Raw genomic sequence first — 19,029 nt, forward strand, 5'->3', positions numbered from 1 at the left:
TGGACATGGAATGGGAAAGAGGTGTACACACTAGACTTCATAAACCAATGGAAGCCAGTTCAAGAAGACCACTACCCAAGCCACCAGAAATCATCAATTCTGAATCCTTCCCTTGGAAAAACACCTCATGTGTCAGCCATAGCCATCACCTTTCCAAACAAATGTCCTGGGAAGGATGGAGGTAAGAGAGGTAGTGATCTCAGGTTTCTACATTAGACTTAAGGTCTGTGCTCTCCTGGGTGCTGGTGTCTAACAACAGGTGGAGAAAGAGCCATTGGAAAGGCAACATCAAGAATGATGGTAGGAGACACAGGACAGGCATGTTTTACTTGTCAGTAAATAACAGATCAGACTAAAACATGAGATGGAGGCATAGAGACAAAAAGAGACAGGCCTGAGAATAGGAGAAATCCATAAAGGCACAAAGGAATAATTCCAAGTAACTAGAACAAGATCTCAGCCTGAGAAGCAGAGTAAGCTTGAGAAAAACAGTTTCACCTGAGTCACCTGTCAGGTTAGCAGGTGTGCCAGGGAATGCAGCCAGGAATCCTAGGGTTTGGTTATATTGCAAATCAGCCATGCCATTTAGCTATTTGGGGACACAGTTTATTACATAAGATGAGTAAGTTCTTGAGATCTGCTATACAATATATTACCTACAGTTAACAATATTGTGCACTTTAAAATATGTTGATAATAAAAAGCATCCAAACTGGTAAGGAAAAAGTAAAATTTTCACTATTTGTAGATGACATGATACTATATAGAAAACCCTAACGACTCCACCAAAGAACTCCTAGAACTGACAAATGAATTCAGTAAGGTCACAGGACACAAATCAATGTACCGAAATCCACTGGATCTCTACACACTAATAATGAAGCAGCAGAAAAATAAATTAAGAAAACAATCCCATTTACCACTGCACCAAAAATGGTAAAATACCTAGGAATATACTTAACCAAAGAGGTGAAAGACCTGTCCTCTGAAAATTATTAAACACTGATGAAAGAAATTGAAGATGACACAAACAAGTGGAAAGACATTCTATGCTCACGGACTGGAAGCACAAATACCGTTAAGATGTCCATACTGCCCAAAGCAATCTACAGATTTAACGCAATCTCTATTAAAATACCAACACCATTTTTCACAGAATTAGGGGAAAAAAATCCTAAAATTCTGTGGAAATAAAAAAGACCCCAAGTAGCCAAAGCAATCTTGAAAAAGAAAAACAAGCCAAAGACACCACAATTCCAGATTTCAAGTTATATTACAAAGCTGTAGTAATCAAAATGGTATGGCACTTCCACAAAAATAGACACATGGATCAACAAACCAGAACAGAAAACCCAGAAATAATCCCATGCTTTATGGTCAATTAATCTACCATAAAGGAGGCAAGAATATACCACGGGGGGAAAGACAGTCTCTTAAGCAAATGGTATTGGGAAAACTGGAGAGTTACGTGTAAAAGAATGAAACTGGACTGCTTCCTTACACCATACACACAAATCAACTCAAAGTGGATTAAGGATCTAAAGATGGGACCTGAAACCATAAAAATCCTAGAAGAGAGCACAGGCAGTAATTTCTCTGACATTGGTGATAACGTTTTTTCTAGATATGTCTCCTGAGGCAAGGGAAACAAAAGTAAAAATAAACTACTGGGACTATATCAAAATAAAAAACTTCTGCACAGCAAAAGAAACAACCAACAGCACTAAACGAAGACCTACTGAATGGAAGAAGATAATTTGCAAATGACATGTCTGATAAAGGGTTAGAATCCAAAATATATAAAGAACTTATACAGCTCAACACCGCAAAAAAAACAAATACTGCAATTAAAAAGTGGGCAGAGACATGGGAACAGACATTTCTCCAAAGAAGTTCTCCAGATGGTCAGCAGTCACATGAAAAGATGCTCAATGTCACTCAGCATAAGAGAAATGCAAATCAAAACTACAATGAGATTATCATCTCATACCAGTCAGAATGGCTAAAGTCAAAAATGCAAGAAACAAATGTTGGTAAGGAGAAAAAAGAACCTTCGTGCACTGTTGGTGGGTATACCAACTGAGGTAGCCACTATGGAAAACAGTATGGAGGTCTGTCAGAAAATTAAAAATAGAACTACCCTATGACCCAGAAATCGCACTACTGGATGTTCATCCAAAGAATACAAAGACACTAACTCAAAAGGATACATGCTCTCCTACATTTATTGCAGCATTATTTACAATAGCCAAATTATGGAAGCAACCTAAGTGTCCATCAGTAGATAAATGGAAAAAGAAGAGGTGCTATATAAATGTACAATGGAAAATTATTCAGCCATAAAAAAGAATGAAATCTTGCCATTTGCAACACATGGATGGATCTAGAGAATACCATGCTAAGTGAAATAAGCCAGTCAGAGAAAGACAAACATATAATTTCACTCATACGTAGAATTTAAGAAACATAACAAATGAATGAAGAAAAAACAAAGAGACAAACCAAAAAACAGACTCTTAACATAGAGAAGAAACAGACTGTCACCAGAGGGGAGGTGGGTGGTGGGATGGGTGAAATAGGCAAAGGGGATTTAAGAGTACACTTATCCTGATAAGCACAGAGTAATACATGGAATTGCTGAATCACTATATTGTACACCTGAAACGAATGTAATGCCATATATTAACTACACTTAAAATTTTTTAAAAAATATATTGAGAATAGATCTCATATGTTCTCACCACTACTACCACCACCGCCACCACCATCAAAAAAAAAAAAAAAAAAAAAAAAAAAAAACAAGGACAGTTTTGGAAGGATAGGTTTGATTCCTTGGTTGTGGTGATTATCACAGGCTTCTGTATGTTCCAAACTCATCAAGATATTAGATATGTGCATTTTTGTGTATCAATTATGCTTCAATAAATATACATATACACACACTTCTTAAAAACACTTCCTCTTATTTTCCAGTCCGGCTGGGTCTCCTTGCAGACAGGAGAACACCCGACAGAGGCCAAGTGATAAATTCATCATCCCGGAAGGTGCAGAACATTTCCACAAATCAGTCACTAGGGACATTCCTTGTCATCATGCCACTCCTTTCTCATATCCTGTCCCTCGTGTGATCCTGTGCTTTTCCTCTCACGTGGCTCCTCCCTGCCATTGCCATGCCACAGGCAGTCGCTCGGCGCTAACAGTGTGGAGGCCGACTCGTCCTCCAAACTCTGCCACATGCAGTCACTAGGGTAAAAAGCCAAGGTCAGAGAGACCACACTGCCTGTTCAGCAAACTCCTCACTAGTCCAGTGGGGATTCTGACTAGGAAAGGAGAGCATGGTTTGAAGAGAGGGGATGGCATAAAAGGAAAAGCAACAAGAGCAGGGAATAAACGGCTTAGATTGCTTTTGGTCAGGTGGGCATGCAGCCTCCACCACCTCTCCAGAGAATCCACGGTCCTCTTCACTTGTCAGCTCTCCTTCCCTGAATGCCTGGGCCTAGGAAGACTCTCTCCACCCTGGAAGTCAATATTTCCAAAGAAGGAGGGCTTCATAGTATCACCTCCAGAGCAGATGGTCGCTAATTGCCACAAGTAAACAAACATAGGCTGTGACAGATACATCTTGTAGCACTGAATATCATTAATTTTCAAGAACACCAGGGGCACCCATTCTCAATTAGTGGAGGGAGCGAGGCTCAAAGCGGAACTGAAGGAGCCTTGCCGGGCTGGCGATGCAGGGGGCCCGACTCCCATCCTGCTGGCCCCAGACCTGATAGGAGAAATTCAAGAAGCCACTTAACCTTGTTGCCTTTGTTTTCTCATCTGTGAAATAGTGGGTAATAAAATCCCTCTGCTTCCTCACAGAGTTTTATGTGAGTGAACTAATTAATGATTGTATAAAGCCTAATACAATGCAACATATAATTGAAAAGTTTAATCATCAAGGTAATAGTCCAATAATAGTGAGTTGCAAAGCAGTGATAAATAGCACTTTAAAAATGCAGATATTACCGTTTTGATATTTTCTCTCTGATCTGCATATTCAAATTAGTAGCATATATAATTTTAGTTTTATGCCCATTTTTATAATATTGTTTAATCCTACAAAGCTTCTTCCTCTATTGTTTTAACTGATATTTCAACCAAGTAGAGAACTGCTATACATTCCAGGAATAACTGGACATTCTAACTAAAAGCTTTTATGCCCAGGAGTCTTCACACCCAACTAGATGGTCAAGATATTCCCACCCCCTACACAGTTGGAGAAGTCACCACTTTCATTACCATTTTCCATATTAGATAGAAGGAGGTCCTGTCAATCATAAATTTCTTACCCCTCTGACCTATGCACTGTTCCAGAAAGTTCATATTTTGCCTTTCCCTTTATCTAAGCCATTGACGAGTTGTTCTCTGCTCCTAGAATGCCTTCTACCATCCTTCACAGCATGTTTCTTTCTGAAAAGTTCCTACTCCTTTTTCAAAATGTGCAATAAGCCTGGGGTACCTGGGTGGCTCAATCGGTTAAGCATCCAACCCTTGATTTCAACTCAGGTCATGATGTCTGGGTCATGACACAGCGCCCCACATTGGGCTCCATGCTCAGCGGGGAGGCTGCTGGATATTCTCTCTCTCTCCCTCTGCCCTCCTCCTGCTCACGCTCTCACTTTCTCCCTCAAATAATCTTTTGTTAAAAAGGTACATTAGCCTTATTCTGTGACATTTTTTCTAAAACTTCCAAGGAAAACGAGGATAGTTTTTTATTCAAGTATAATTAACAAAGTCTTGTATTAGTTTCAGGTGTACAATATGAATCAACAATTCCATACCTTACTCAGTACTCAGAATGATAATGTACTTTTAATCCCCTTCACCTACTCTGCCAATCCCCCCCACCCACCTCTCCTCTGGCAATCACCAGTTTGTTCTCCATTTTGTCTTTCTTTGTTCATTTCATTTCTTAAATTCCACATGAGTGAAATCATATAGTATTTGTCTTTCTCTGCCTTATTTCACTTAGCATTATACTCTAGCTCCATCCATGCTGTTGTAAATGCCAAGATTTCATTATTTTTATGGCTGAATAATATTCCTTTATACACACACACCCCCCACACACATTTTCTTTATTCATTCATTTATGGACATACACTTTGGTTGTTTCCATATCTTGGCTATTGTAAATAATGTTGCAATAAACATAGATGTGCATATAGCTTTTTGAATTATGTTTTTGTCTTCTTTGGGTAAATATCCAATAGTGGAATTACTGGATCATATGGCAGTTTTGTTTTTTTTGTTTTTTTTGAGGAACCTCCATACTGTTTTGCACAGTGACTGCCTTAGTTGGCATTCCCCCTAACAGTGCTTCCTTTTTCTCCACATCCTCAACAACACTTGTAGAAAAACATGTTTTTGATTTTAGCCATTGTGACAGGTGTGAGATGATATCTCATTGTGGTTTTGATTTGCATTGCTCTTATGATGAGTGATGTTGAGCATTTTTTCATGTGTCTGTTGGCCATCTGGAGGTCTTCTTTGGAAAAATGTCTATTCATGTCCTTTGCCCTTTTTTAAATTGGAGTATTTGATTTCTTTGGTGGTAAGTGGTTCAAGTTCCTTACAAATTTTGCATATTAACTTCTTATCAGATACATCATTTGCAAATATCTTTTCCCATTCAGTAGGTTGTCTTTTTATTTTGTTGATGGTTTCCTTCACTATGCAAAATCTTTTTATTTTGGTGTAGTCTCAAATAGTTTAATTTTGCTTTTGTTTCCCTCACCAGAGGAGACAGATCTAGAAAAATGTTTCTATGGGTGATGTCAAAGAGTTTACTGCCTATGTTTTCTTTCAAAAATTCTAAGTTTTCAGGTTTCACATTTAGGTCTTTATCCATTTTGAGTTTTGTTTTTTTTTTTTTAATTGTGTGTATGGTGTGAGAAAGTCATCCAGCTTCATTCTTTTGTATATAGCTGTCCAGTTTTCCCAACACCATTTACTAAAGAGACTTTTTCCCATTGTTTATCCTCACTGCTTTGTCATAGACTAAATTGACCATAAAAGCATGCATTTATTTCAGGGCTCTCTATTCTTTTCCAATGAGGTGTGCCTGTTTTTGTACCAGTACCATACTATTCTGATTACTACAGCTTTGTAGTATATCTTGAAATCTGAGACTGTGATACCTCCAGTTTTGTTCTTCTTTTTCAAGATTTCTTTGGCAATTCTGAGTCTTTTAGGGTTCCATACAAATTTTAGGACTATTTGTTCTAGTTCTATGAAAAATGCTGTTGGTATTTTGATAGGGATTGCATTAAATCTGTAGATTCCTTTGGGTAGTACAGACATTTTAACAATATCTGTCTTCCCAATAGGATCCTCTTATCTTTTTAATTTCTCTAAAACTTACAGAGGCCTCCATTATAGGAATGATCACAATGTGTTGTTCTGATTGCTAACTATTGCTTCCCCCACTAGACACTAAGCAACTTAAGATCAGGAATGATCTCTTGGATCCTGTGCATCTCCTTTTCCCAGCACAGCAAATGGCACAATGTTAAGTGTTCAACAAATACTTTGATACTGACTAATAAAATATGAATTCTTATAATTCATTGCTGAATGAATTATAGCTTTGTGTCATGTATTTTCTCATTTAATCCCTATTTCATCATGTGTGAGTCTGCAAAAAAAATTGTGATGTTAAGCAGCATTCTCACATTTGACATAGTTGAGAACTCGTGTTCAAATCCATATGCCTTACAAGGAATGTCTTCCATGATTTGTTACCTACCTACCATCCTAACCTTAAAACCAATCACTTGTCCTCAAAAGGATACCTACTGGAATCACACCCGACTTCCCACAACCTCTGAATCATCCCTGCTGCCCGCTGTCTATGCCCATGCAATATCACACTCTGCAATGCCCTTCCTACCTTGCTTGATAAACTCCTACTCATCCCTCAATTCAGTTATCATCTCCTCTGTGCCCCACCTTAAAGATGGGTGCTTTTATTCTTTGTACTTCTTTACAAACCACTCCCCTTCATTTATCTCACTACCCTCAGTGAATATTTCTATACATCCTCTGTTTCAAGCTGCAAGCTCCTTGCAGATAAGGACAGTGTTTGATTCAGCCTTGAAATAGCAAATCTTATCACAGGGCCTGACACATACTTAATGCCCCAAGAATAGTTGCGGAATGATTGAATGAACTGCTGATAGTGCTGCCTGTTATGCAGCCGGATTGGAAAGAGATGAAAATTATAGTGTCCTAATCTTCTACTCTAACTATGAAGCATCAAGTTTTATATATAAGATATATTTGAACACTCAACGTATTTCCACTAAATTCACTTGGCATTATTTTCCTAGGATACAATATGTCTGTGCACCCCCCCTTCCTTTGACCATTATGCCCAAACACCCTACTATGCAACTCGATGGTTCCAGTTTTAGAATCATTTCCAGACTGCTCTGAAAAGAGTTATTTCTAGTCTGCACAATTCTAGCCAATAAAAGGAGATTTCCCAACCACACACGAAAATCATCTCAGTTGAGACTTGGGGAGCTTGAAGTACAAGAGTGATTGTGAGCACTCAGGAGTAATCCAGCACATGCTAAAGTTGAAGAATCCTAGAGATAGAGAGGTGACTTATAGTTTGGATAAGAAGTTAAAAAAAATCTGTATTTTAGCAAACTTCTCTAATATATGCAGTTTGGAAAAAAATTATTTCTGCACCAACACTGACAGACTAATAAATTTTTCCATTTCTTTCACTGAAGCATTTCATTGTGCAGCTCAGAAGCAGTTGCTAATTAAAACTAAATGTAAGCGTTGGTGATATAATCTTGTTCTAAAATTATTATATGGAAAATGGGAAACCGAAAGCATTTTTTGGTATAGAGTGGAAAAAAATCTGATGTCTTCATTTTCAAGAAAAGACCCTTGTTCAAAGCTGAATAGGATCTGAAATATATGTATTTCTTTTTGAATGAAGTAAGGCCATCATCATTACCATCACCAACAACTAGCAATTCCTGAGCACCATTTTTTCATAATTTACTGGGTGGGATGGTATTCTTCTTGCAATACCATTAGTATAAAGAGTCAATAAGGGATACTCCTTGAATAAGTCTCCAAGATGTTATCAACATGTTCCAGAAACTCCAAACCAAAGCTCCAAAGAGAATATCAGAGTTAAGCTCCTTTGATGTCACGTAAAAGAGAAAAATCCTAGCTTCATCGTAAGAAAAAAAAACTTATCATTTATAAATACCTCAGAAGATTATATACTAATGTTAAGCCATAAACTTCTTTTGCATTGTATCTTCTTTCATGTCTATGCTTAAAAAAACCAAGGAGCTCTCATTTTCTAAAGAACACTAATTCTTCCCTTGATAGTAATTATAATAGTGGACTTAGTTGCGTCCACAGAGTCAAGTCTCGATGGGGCCCCCAGTGGATGGGCTGATTGTGCTACTATAGGACATTTTCTTGACTGGTCCTTTCAGGAGAGAAAGCCCACAATTGTGTCATTAAAACTTTACCCCATGGGATTTTTATCTATCTTGTTTCTAGACGAAGAGAATTTTCTCAAGCTGGACTGCAGGACTTCATAGAAGAGAACCACTGCTAGAGTTATTTTCCCTGGTTTCCAGAGCTCCTTTACAGAAGAAAATGACTTCTGAGCAAGATTTAGAAACAAAACACACGCAGAGCCCTTTCTGAAAGCCCCAGTTTGCTTTTCATGAATTCTCTTCCTGTCGGGCTACTTCTTCCTTTCTCATTTCTTCCTTCCTCCTCAAAGACTGCTCCCTGGGGGAGACTCGCAGACCACTCATTTATGGCTTTGTATGACTTTAATAGGACTGTTTAAACCTTACTTTTAACATCACCATGACAAGCTTAGACCACTGCTAACAGATTCCTGATAACAGTGAGTGAATAGGAACAGTCTTCTTGGAGCAGGAAACTCTACTCTCTTGCAATGAGAATTAGGTTTCTGGCTTTTCTGTCTAAGCCTAAATGAGTACTGCTCAGGTAAAGTAGAAGTTTTTATTACTAGTCACCTTATTTGCTCACGCTGCTGCCGAGATGGGTAAGGTAAGCTCTTCACTCCCCTGGGGAGATATGGAAGCCCGTGAACCCGAACTCCTACATATACAGGTCTGTTGGAGGCTGTTCATTGGATTGAAGTACAAGTTTGCTAACATGCTTCTGATGCCTTCTAGTCGAGATATTATTTTAACCCTGCTCAAGAGATATAAATAAATCTCAGACTTTTATCTTGACTCAGTCAATACTTGGTTAGTCACAGATGAATACTTTAACATAAGTTCATTTTCACTTCTGACTTCTCACTGTACAAAATCTGATTATGTAGAAGAAATCAGATGCCACCTTAGCAAGCATCTCAATGTTCCTTTTTTAAAAAGTGGTTTCCAGGGATGTACTGTATGGTGACTAACATAATATAATAAAAAAAAAAAACATTAAAAAAAATAAAAAAATAAAATTAAAATAAAATACAAAGTGGTTTCTATCATAAAACTTTAAACAAAAACTGAAGTGTACCGAGTTATGAGATGTATTTAATTATGTGGTTCTTGAAACAAGCTATGAATATTGGCCCCTGTGGTAACATTTGTAAATATTTTAGATATTGGAAGTTTCAGTGAAATAAGCATGTGGCTACCCTCGCTGAGCGCTTATATGAAAAGAATATTGATTTTGATTATGAATTCAGTAACTGAAAATCATAGAGTGTTAGCATTGGAAGGAAAGGGGCCTTCGAGATATTGCTGGTATATTAGAACCTGTAGCAAATGCTTTCAATGGAACTGAAGGAATTCTCAATCAGTCCTATGGGTGCTCAGGAAAAGGGAACAAAGATTCTCACATCTGTTCTTTGACACAACATTTAATTTCCTGGGGGTAACATTTTTCTGCTCCTCACTGGCACCAAGACTTCAGTTTGGAATCCCTAAAGCATAAACTCATTATCATGCCTTATACATGAAAATAATGTTAGCAACAGACTCCAGAAATTATGCTTCCGCCATAGCATCCCTTCTCTGTCATTCTTTAATCAACAAGCATTTATTGAGTATCTACTATGTGGTCATTATTCTGGGTGCCACGGACTACAGCCGTGAATCACTGTAGCCACGGCCTCTCCTTGTAGAGCTGCCGTTTTATTAAGTGGGTCGCATTTTAAGCAAACAAATCAATGAGTGAACGAATGATGAGGGGTAAGATAGTTGCGGACAGTAAAAAAGTTTACTATCAAGAGTAAGGTAATGTATTGTGATAGAAAGTTCATGGTGTATGTACAGAACGAGCTTTTTGAGAGCGTGAAAGACAAGGAAGGGACAGCTCTGTGATACTATGGGAGGACAGCATGTCAGGCGGAGGGATCAGTGGCGCAGGGATCCTAGGCAGAATGTGTGCAGTAAGCAGAAGACGCCAGGCACTTGCGGGGCAGCCAATTCTCTTCTTCCAGCGGGGTCCTCTCACCTATTCCCACTCCACCGCCTCTGTTCAGATGCACTTGCTTGGGCTTTGTTGCCTTCTCATCACATGCATGGTCTTCTTGCTTTCATGATTTCCTCTTTCTTTACTGCCACTCGGGAAGTCTCCATAAACGAGAGTTCTAACTATGTCCCCCTGTCCTGAGCAGAGATTGCCCCTGGAGTAGGCCAAACTCCTCAAGCTTAGCTTCCACGACGACCCCCATCATCTGGCTCAGAGTCCCCACATTTCCATTCACTCGTGCGTAATTTTATTACAGACGTGCCAGGCATTTTGCTACCTCCACGCGTTTGTTTAGACCACTCTCGGTCCCCTCACACGGCCTTATGAATTTTGTCCATGTACTCAAATCCTACATACAATTTCAGACCTATATGTAAAACACCAAGATCTAAGACCAAACAAGCCTTTTCCCTCAAATTTTCCTTGTCTATCAGTCTGAAGTATCTTATTTCCTTTCATCTATGATGATTCCTGTCCATATAGTTCATTTGTCCATTAATTAAGTTCCACTTTGTAACACCTTCCCTTTAATTATCGAGAAATATTACACATTTTTATCCTTACACATTTGAATGCTCACTTTGGTCTCCCCGATTATAAACTGAGTACAAAACCATGTTTCATGTTTCTTCTTTTCTCCTGGACAGCGCAGCATAGGGCCTGGCACAAAGCAGGTGTTCAATAACCGCTTATAATTTGAATTGACCAGAACACAGCTCTGCCTGAGTTAACATGCTTAAGTATGTTTTTAGTGGTCATTCACTTAATCTGGAGTTCCCTTCTTTAAGCCTCACATAAAACAAATGAATTATGGTACATCCTTGAGCGAAAGGGAAATGTCTTTCCAACTCCTGCCTCAAGCCGCCTCCCAGCAATATACATGGAATGTACATTAGTTTTCAGGTCTATTGACGCAGAAAAAGGAAACCTCAGGAGGTAACACTACACAGGCAAATTAATGATTCTGTGAATGATAAATGGAATTTCACAGAAAAAGACAAGAGACCCCAAGGACAGCTGTCTAGCCAGTATGGAATAAGAACAGCAAAGAAACAAATCCATTTAAATAAATGTCACACCTCATATAAAACCTTAAGAAACCCAGAACCATCAACCCTGAAAACTACTTTCTGATGCCAGTCTTGACAATTGTATAATTCTCCCAGAAGGAAAAGAACATTTCATGAAAGAGAGATATAATACCTGGAATTATACATTCTGACACTGGAGACAAATGACAATAACCACTCACTTTGAAGATGAGGAAACTGAGCCCAGACAGGGGAATACCTCTCACTTGAGGGATAATTGTAGTGTGGAGACAGTGCTTCTCACACCACCAATGCCCACTGGAGAGAAGGGCTGTTTCCAGTACATGGTGACAGTTCCAGGGACTGATTTCTGTGGTCATCCTCTCTGCGTGACCAGAATTGTCTCCCGAGCACCCTCACACCAGGTCATGAACTCCTGAGAGGCCCCAAACTCTTTCACTCGCAGTACCTGCGTGGGCCGTGGCAGAACTACTCACTGCAGAAATCATAAGGCCACCCAAACCTACCACTACACACTCCAAGCACCCCCACCACATCCACTTCCTTTGAGACCACCGGATCCTCTTTCACTGGAAACCCCACCATCCTTGACTCCTTCATGAGTTCAATTGTCCTACTCCTCTCAGGCTTTGGCAGACACCGCACAGGGCCTAGAGGACACTATGTGTAATAAATGCATCTCAAATAGAAATTTCTCATTCTCTGTCAGTCCTGTCAGTAGGTCTCTAGGGCTCCTTTCAGAACATCTCTGCTTGAGCCTTAAAAAACAAAAAACAAAAACACAAAAGAAAATCTCTTATGGCTCTTTGCACCTAGTGATAGATTTTTCAATACCTCCTTCGTCACTGGTATCCACATGCTCCTGGTCATCCACCCATATTCACGGAATCCTTCCTTGAAGTCAGAGCTTGCCATCCTTTAGCCCAACCCCAATTCTGCCTTCTCCTTGGGTGCCCTTAGTACCCCTGGTTTTCATCCATCTTACAACCAGAACCACCCCTCCATTTTTATCACCAAGGTGTCCCCAGCTCTATTCTGCCATCCACTCCTCTGCCCTCACCCAGGACTTCGTCACTGCCCAATACTGTCCCACCTCTAACACATTTGATCTGAAACTTCAAATAACTCAATGGCTCAGTCATAGGAAAATGGTTAAATTATTGTAATTGTATAATACAAACACACTAGATATAAATGAAGTTCACTAAAATACATTACTTGAAAAGCGAGTATTATGATATATTTTGGTAAAAATAAATTATGTGCAGCTATGTGTGTATATACGTAAATGCACAGAAAATTTTCCAAAAAGATAAACACCAAACTGCTGAGTGTGGTTACTTTAAGAAAGAGACTGATGATGGGGAAGACCTAGAAGGCACTTCAGTGTTTGACCCTCTGTAATTTGCTGTGCCCTGAATTACTTTCAGTAAGAATGCATTTATATATTATTTGTGCAATGTTTAAGTGTATAAATATGAAAAATAACTCCACCCTGACCACAATCTTTCTTACTTTTAGCACTCACAGAGTTACTTCTCTTAGCTATATTTTGACCACAGTGAGAGCTATTATGTTTATTATTTTTCTGTGTCCTTCCCCCATCTTTCTTCATCTATCTACTCTCCTTTTCTGGTCATTTACAGCATCTTACTGTAATTTTCTAAATCTTGTGACATTTTCCTTCATACATCTACCTAGTATTATTCCAACATAGGAAAGATTCAACTGTCCACATTCTCTTCCTAGCCATGCTACTGCCAGCACTTCTCGTTTTCTTCCTACTTCTCTGATTCTCCTCCATTCCTGGTTATTTCCCTCCTCCTGTACCTACAATATTGTGGTTTCTCAGAGTTTTGCCTGAGGACCTCTTCTTTCCTCACTTGACATTCAGATCTCATCTCCTTTTGTTAACTTTAGAAAAAAGCACCTAAACTTAGTAATAATTCCTGTCTTTACATCATCCTATGCCCCTCTCCTAAGTTCCAGACTCATGTATCCAGTTGGCTCCATGTGACTCTCACAAATTTCTCAACCTCCATGCATTCAAAACCACATTCTCTTTCTTGTCCCCAAATCTGATTCCTCTTCCACCATTTGTTATTACTATCTCAGGGATGACTCCATCATGCTTTGGTTGCCCAAGCCATCATATTTTCAGATTTGAATTACACTTCAATGCTTCAGATCTGAATTACGCTTCTTCCTTGCTTCTGCATTCATTCATGCACCTATTCTACTAATTACATGTTCTCAAGAACTCTGAAGATGTTTATTTCAGATCATCATCTCTTGCCTAGATGATTGTAAAGACTCTTGTCTAGTCTCTCCCATTTTGGCTGTTTTCCCTCTAATCCATTTCTCACACAGCCTGAGTCCCCAATCTGACCATGTCACTTCCCTGCTAAAAATCACTTAACGTCACTTACAAAAATAAGTCCAAAGTCCTTTATAAGGCTAACAACACTCTTCACAATGAACCCCTGGTCATTTCTTCAGTTCATATCATTTTACTCACTTTTCACCTTCTATGTTCCATCCATAATGAGCTTCTTCAAAGTCCTGTGCTCTCTTTCTGACTTCCATGTCTTGACCAACACTGGACCTTCCTCCTGCACTGCCCTCCCACCACTCTCCCTTGAGTATATTCCCATGCTCCTTTTAGTCTTAAGGTTGAGGTTATTTATTTCTCTGAATCCCTGAGAACTATAACTAGTCTTTCAATATTATCCAAGTCACTCTGTATTTTAATGGACTTTTTATTTGTCTGCTCCCTCACTGGACTATAAGTGCCTTGAGGGCTAAGGTAAGGCAATTGTAATATTCAAGGTCTGTCACATGTCAGGAATAGGACACTAGCCAAATGTAGATGACTCCTGAACCTATCACTCCAAATGAAGTATCTACCTTAATCTTCACATGCATAACTCATACTATCTACTGGACTTCTGTACCTCAGTATTTCATGTGCTGTGAATTCAAAACTTTTAAAACCCACGCCCAATCCCCCCAGAGGAACCTGCTCTGCCTCTTGGGTTTCCTTTACTGGTGACTTGCACCAAATCCACGTAACATCAACCTTCACATTGGTCTTTCAACTTTCATCTTGCTCTCCTCTGATCCATTCTTCATCACCTGAGTGACTTTCTAGAAACTGAGTAAGATCATGCTACTCCCCTACTTAAAACCATGTGCCCACTCTGTTGGTAGGAATGCAAACTCGTAAAACCACCAAGGAAAACAGTATGAAGTTTCCTCGAAGAGTTAAAAACAGAATTACCATATGATCCAGTAATCATACTACTGGGTATTTACCAAAAAATTACAAAAACAATAATTCAGGGTGCCTGGATGGCTCAAAGGAACATGTGACTCTTAATCATAGGGTAGTGAGTCTGACCCCCATAATGGGTATAGAGATTACTTAAATAAATAAAAAACTTTAAAATTTCAAAAACCTACTAGTTCAAAGGGATACATGAACCCTTATATTTATAGCAGCATTACTTATACCAGCCAAAGTATCAAAGTAGCCCATGTCCATTGACAGATGAATGGGTAAAGAAGATGTGACATACACACAACACACACACACACACAATGGAATTTTATTCAGCCATAAAAAGAATGAACTCTTGCAATTTGCAATGACATGGATGGAGCTAGAGAGTACAATGCTAAGCAAAATAAATCAGTCAGAGAAAGACAAATACCATATGATTTCACTCATATGTGGAATTCAAGTAACAAAACAAAGAAGCCGGGGCAGGGGGGAGAAAAACAGGAAGACCAATCAAGAAATAGATATTTTATTATAGAGAACAAAACTGATGATTACCAGAGCGGAGGGCAGTGGAGGGATGGGTGCAACAGGTGATGGGGATTAAGAAGTCGTACTTGTCATTACGAGCAATGGGTAATATATAGACTTGTTGGATCACCATATTGTATACCTGAAACTATTACTATACTATATGCTAACTATACTAGAATAAAAATGAAAATTTAGTATTTAAAAAAAAGGCACAATAGTCTTTGGAATATCTTAATGCTGGTATCTTTGTTACCAAACATCAGCTTGTGGATTAGCTATTAATATTCACCATCTCTTGGATAAAGCCTCATAACTGATCAGGCTTAATTTACTCTTATTTACCTTGCAGGGCCTACTATATGACTTAAGCAGAACCAGTGATCAAATAGTCTTTGCTACGTGTTTTTATTACTGTATTTAATTGTCCCACAAGTGCTGTATTTCTAGTTATCTTCTTGGAGAGATGAACTCACTATTAAATTACAGAGGAAAAACAAACAAAACAAAACAAAACAAAAAATCATGTGCTCACTAAACATCTGTTGTACTAAAGAATAAATTAAATGTATGACTGAAGACATAGCTCTGATAAAGTAGAGAGAACTTTTGGCCTAAAATTAACCATTAAAATGACAAGACTACTTGTGTTGTTTGCAACTGTGTGATACAGGCCTGCCAGATGAAACAATGCATGGGACATATTCATCCTAAAAAATATATTTTGTTGTTGTCTGGTTTCATATTTAACTGGGCATCCTATATTTATAGTTGCTAAATCTGGCAACCTTAAACCCTAGATACAAAATACAGCTGAGCCTCAGCTTTACTACCAATGAAAGTGCTAATTATATCTACCTCATCTAGAAGGATTAAATGAGATAATCTATGGACTTCTTTATAAATAGTAAAGCATTTGAGAATCTTAATTACTAGCATCTACTATCAAACATTTCACTGGTGAGAGAACAGACACAAATCTTCAGGTCTCTGCATACTCAGTGTAATGGTCTTTCTAATTCACATACAATCCATTCCTCCAACACTAACCAACTCAACAAAATGTTTGAGGAAAATATTTTAAAATTATAGCATTTTGCCACTGATTAAGATCTTTTACTTTTAAGACAATATCTTAGGTTGAGACAGGAAAATGGCAGTGAAGTGGGAGGCAGTGGCATAGGATTACCTCATCCCACAAATACAATAGGTAACTGTCAAATCACCCTAAACATCCTAGAAATTGACCTGAAGACCAGCAGCACGTACTCCACAACTGAAGGTAGAGAAGAGGCCACATCGAAGAAGGTAGCAAGTATAGAGACACGATTTGGGAAAGAAATGGATCCTGGCCACTGCAGTGGAAAGGGAGCTGTGTGGCACAGAATGAAAGATAAACTAGCACACAGGAGAGCACACAGGAAAAATAAATCCCCATACCAGTTGGCTTGGAAAGTCAGAAGGGATGAATTTCATGAGTTCTTGTAACCAGGAGGGCTTAAAGCCTAGAGTTTTAAAGGTCGGTATACTTGGCTCTGGGACACCTTAGAGGGTATTGGGGCTGCTCCTGGAGAGAAGGCAAGGCAAACAGTGTAGAAACATACAGCATGAGACAATGTTCTAAAGAGTGCCTGCGGCACCCAGGGGAAGGTTATTTGCTCATCTCCATGCACTTTCCAGAGAGACAGCGATTAGAGAAAGACCTCCTCAGGAACAAAGGAACTGGTGGGTGCCACTTCCCTCCCATGCCCCTCAGCTTAATCACAGGGCCACCTGCGGGCCACCTGCAAGAACCAGCACTGCACCAATACTGGCTACCTAACTTGCTTACACCAAGCTCTGCCTCCCCCGCCCCCAACACACACACTCCAGTGGAACTGACCCTCAGTCACACTTGCCACAGATCTAGCACTGCAGCCCCCTTCCCTAGAAGACTGGCCCAAATCCCTGCTCACAGTGTATCCCCCAACCAGAGGCTTTTGTGGAGCCTCAGTTCTGGTGGCAGAGGCAACAGGTCTTGTTTCATAAATAGATCAGAGTCCACCTAGTGAACACTCACCATATTCAGGCCAGGAACAAAACACTACCCACAACAGGCAAACAGAGCTTTCTGCAGACAACTGGCCTGAAGGATAAAGCAGCTATGACAAAACATTAGAGCACACACAGTACACACTGGAGATATACCTATAAGCACCAGGCTCTGAGAAAAAGAAAGCACTACACAGCAGGACCCTACAGAACCTCCTCATAAGGCCAATGCTGTCAAGAACAAGACAGAGATGGACACATGCACAGAAACAGGCACAGAAACTTACACAAAATGACAAGACAGAGAAATGTATCCCAAATAAAAGAACAGGACAAGGTGACAGCCAGAGGTCTAAGCAAAACAGATATAAGTAACATGCCTGATGGAGAATTTAAAACAACACTCATAAGGATACTCAATGTACTTGAGAATAGAATGGAAGAAAGTGAGACCCTTAACACAGAGAAAAGGAATAACAGCAGATAAAGGGCACAATACATGAAATGAAAAACATGCTTGATGGGATGAACAGCAGGCTGGAAGCAGAGGAATGAATTTAAGACCTAGAAGACAAAGTAATGGAAAGTAATTAAGCTGAATAAAGAGAGTAAAAAGAATGATGCAAAACAAGAACAGACTTAGGGAACTCAGTGACTAAGTGACTCCATCAAATGTAGTAGTATTCATATTATAGGAGTCCCAGAAGAAGAGGGAGAAAGGGGGCAGAGAATTTATTTGAAGAGATAACAGCTGAAAACTTCTCTAATGTGGAGAAGGAAACAAATATCCAGATCTAGGAGGCAAAGAAAACTCTCATCAAAATTAACAAAATCAGACCCACACAAAGTCATATTGTAATTAAATTGGCAAAATATAATGATAAAGAAAAAAGTTTAAGATTTTATTTATTTGGGAGAGCGCGCACACAGGTGGGGGGAGGAGCAGAGGGAGAGGGAGAACCCTAGACCATGACCTGAGCCAAAGGCAGACGCTTAACCAACTGAGCCACCCAGGTGCCCCAAGACAAAAATTTTATAGCAGCAAGACAAAAGAAGACAGTAACTTACAAGGGAAAACCCATAGGTCTAGCAAGGGATTTTTCAGCAAAAGCTTTCCAAGCCAGAAGAGAGTGGCATGCTGTATTCAAAGTGCTCAGTGGGAAAAATCTGCAGCCAAGGATATTCTATCTAGCAAGGCTATCATTCAGAATAGAAGGAGAAATAAAGAGTTTACCACACAAAGAAATTTATGACCACTAAACCAGCCCAGCAAGAAATATTAAAGGGGATTCTTTGAGTGAGAGAGGAGAGACCAAAATTGACAGTATAATGGTAGGAAACTCAAAAGCAAAGCAATAAAATGAATATGTCTGTAAAAAAAAAATATGTTGGCTAATTGAACATAATAATAAAAAAAATCAGTCAAGGCACTCACAAAATACAAGGATACAAAATATGACACCATACACCTAAAACATGGGGAGGAAAGGAGTAAAGAATGGGTTCAAACTTAAATGACCATCAACTTAATGTGGGCTGCTATATACAGAAGAGGTCATATACAAACCTAATGGTAACCATATATCCAGAACCACA

Source organism: Ursus americanus, chromosome 19 (genome assembly GCF_024610735.1).
Source record: "Ursus americanus isolate L20-20 chromosome 19, mUrsAme1.1.p, whole genome shotgun sequence".
Classification (NCBI taxonomy): domain Eukaryota; kingdom Metazoa; phylum Chordata; class Mammalia; order Carnivora; family Ursidae; genus Ursus; species Ursus americanus.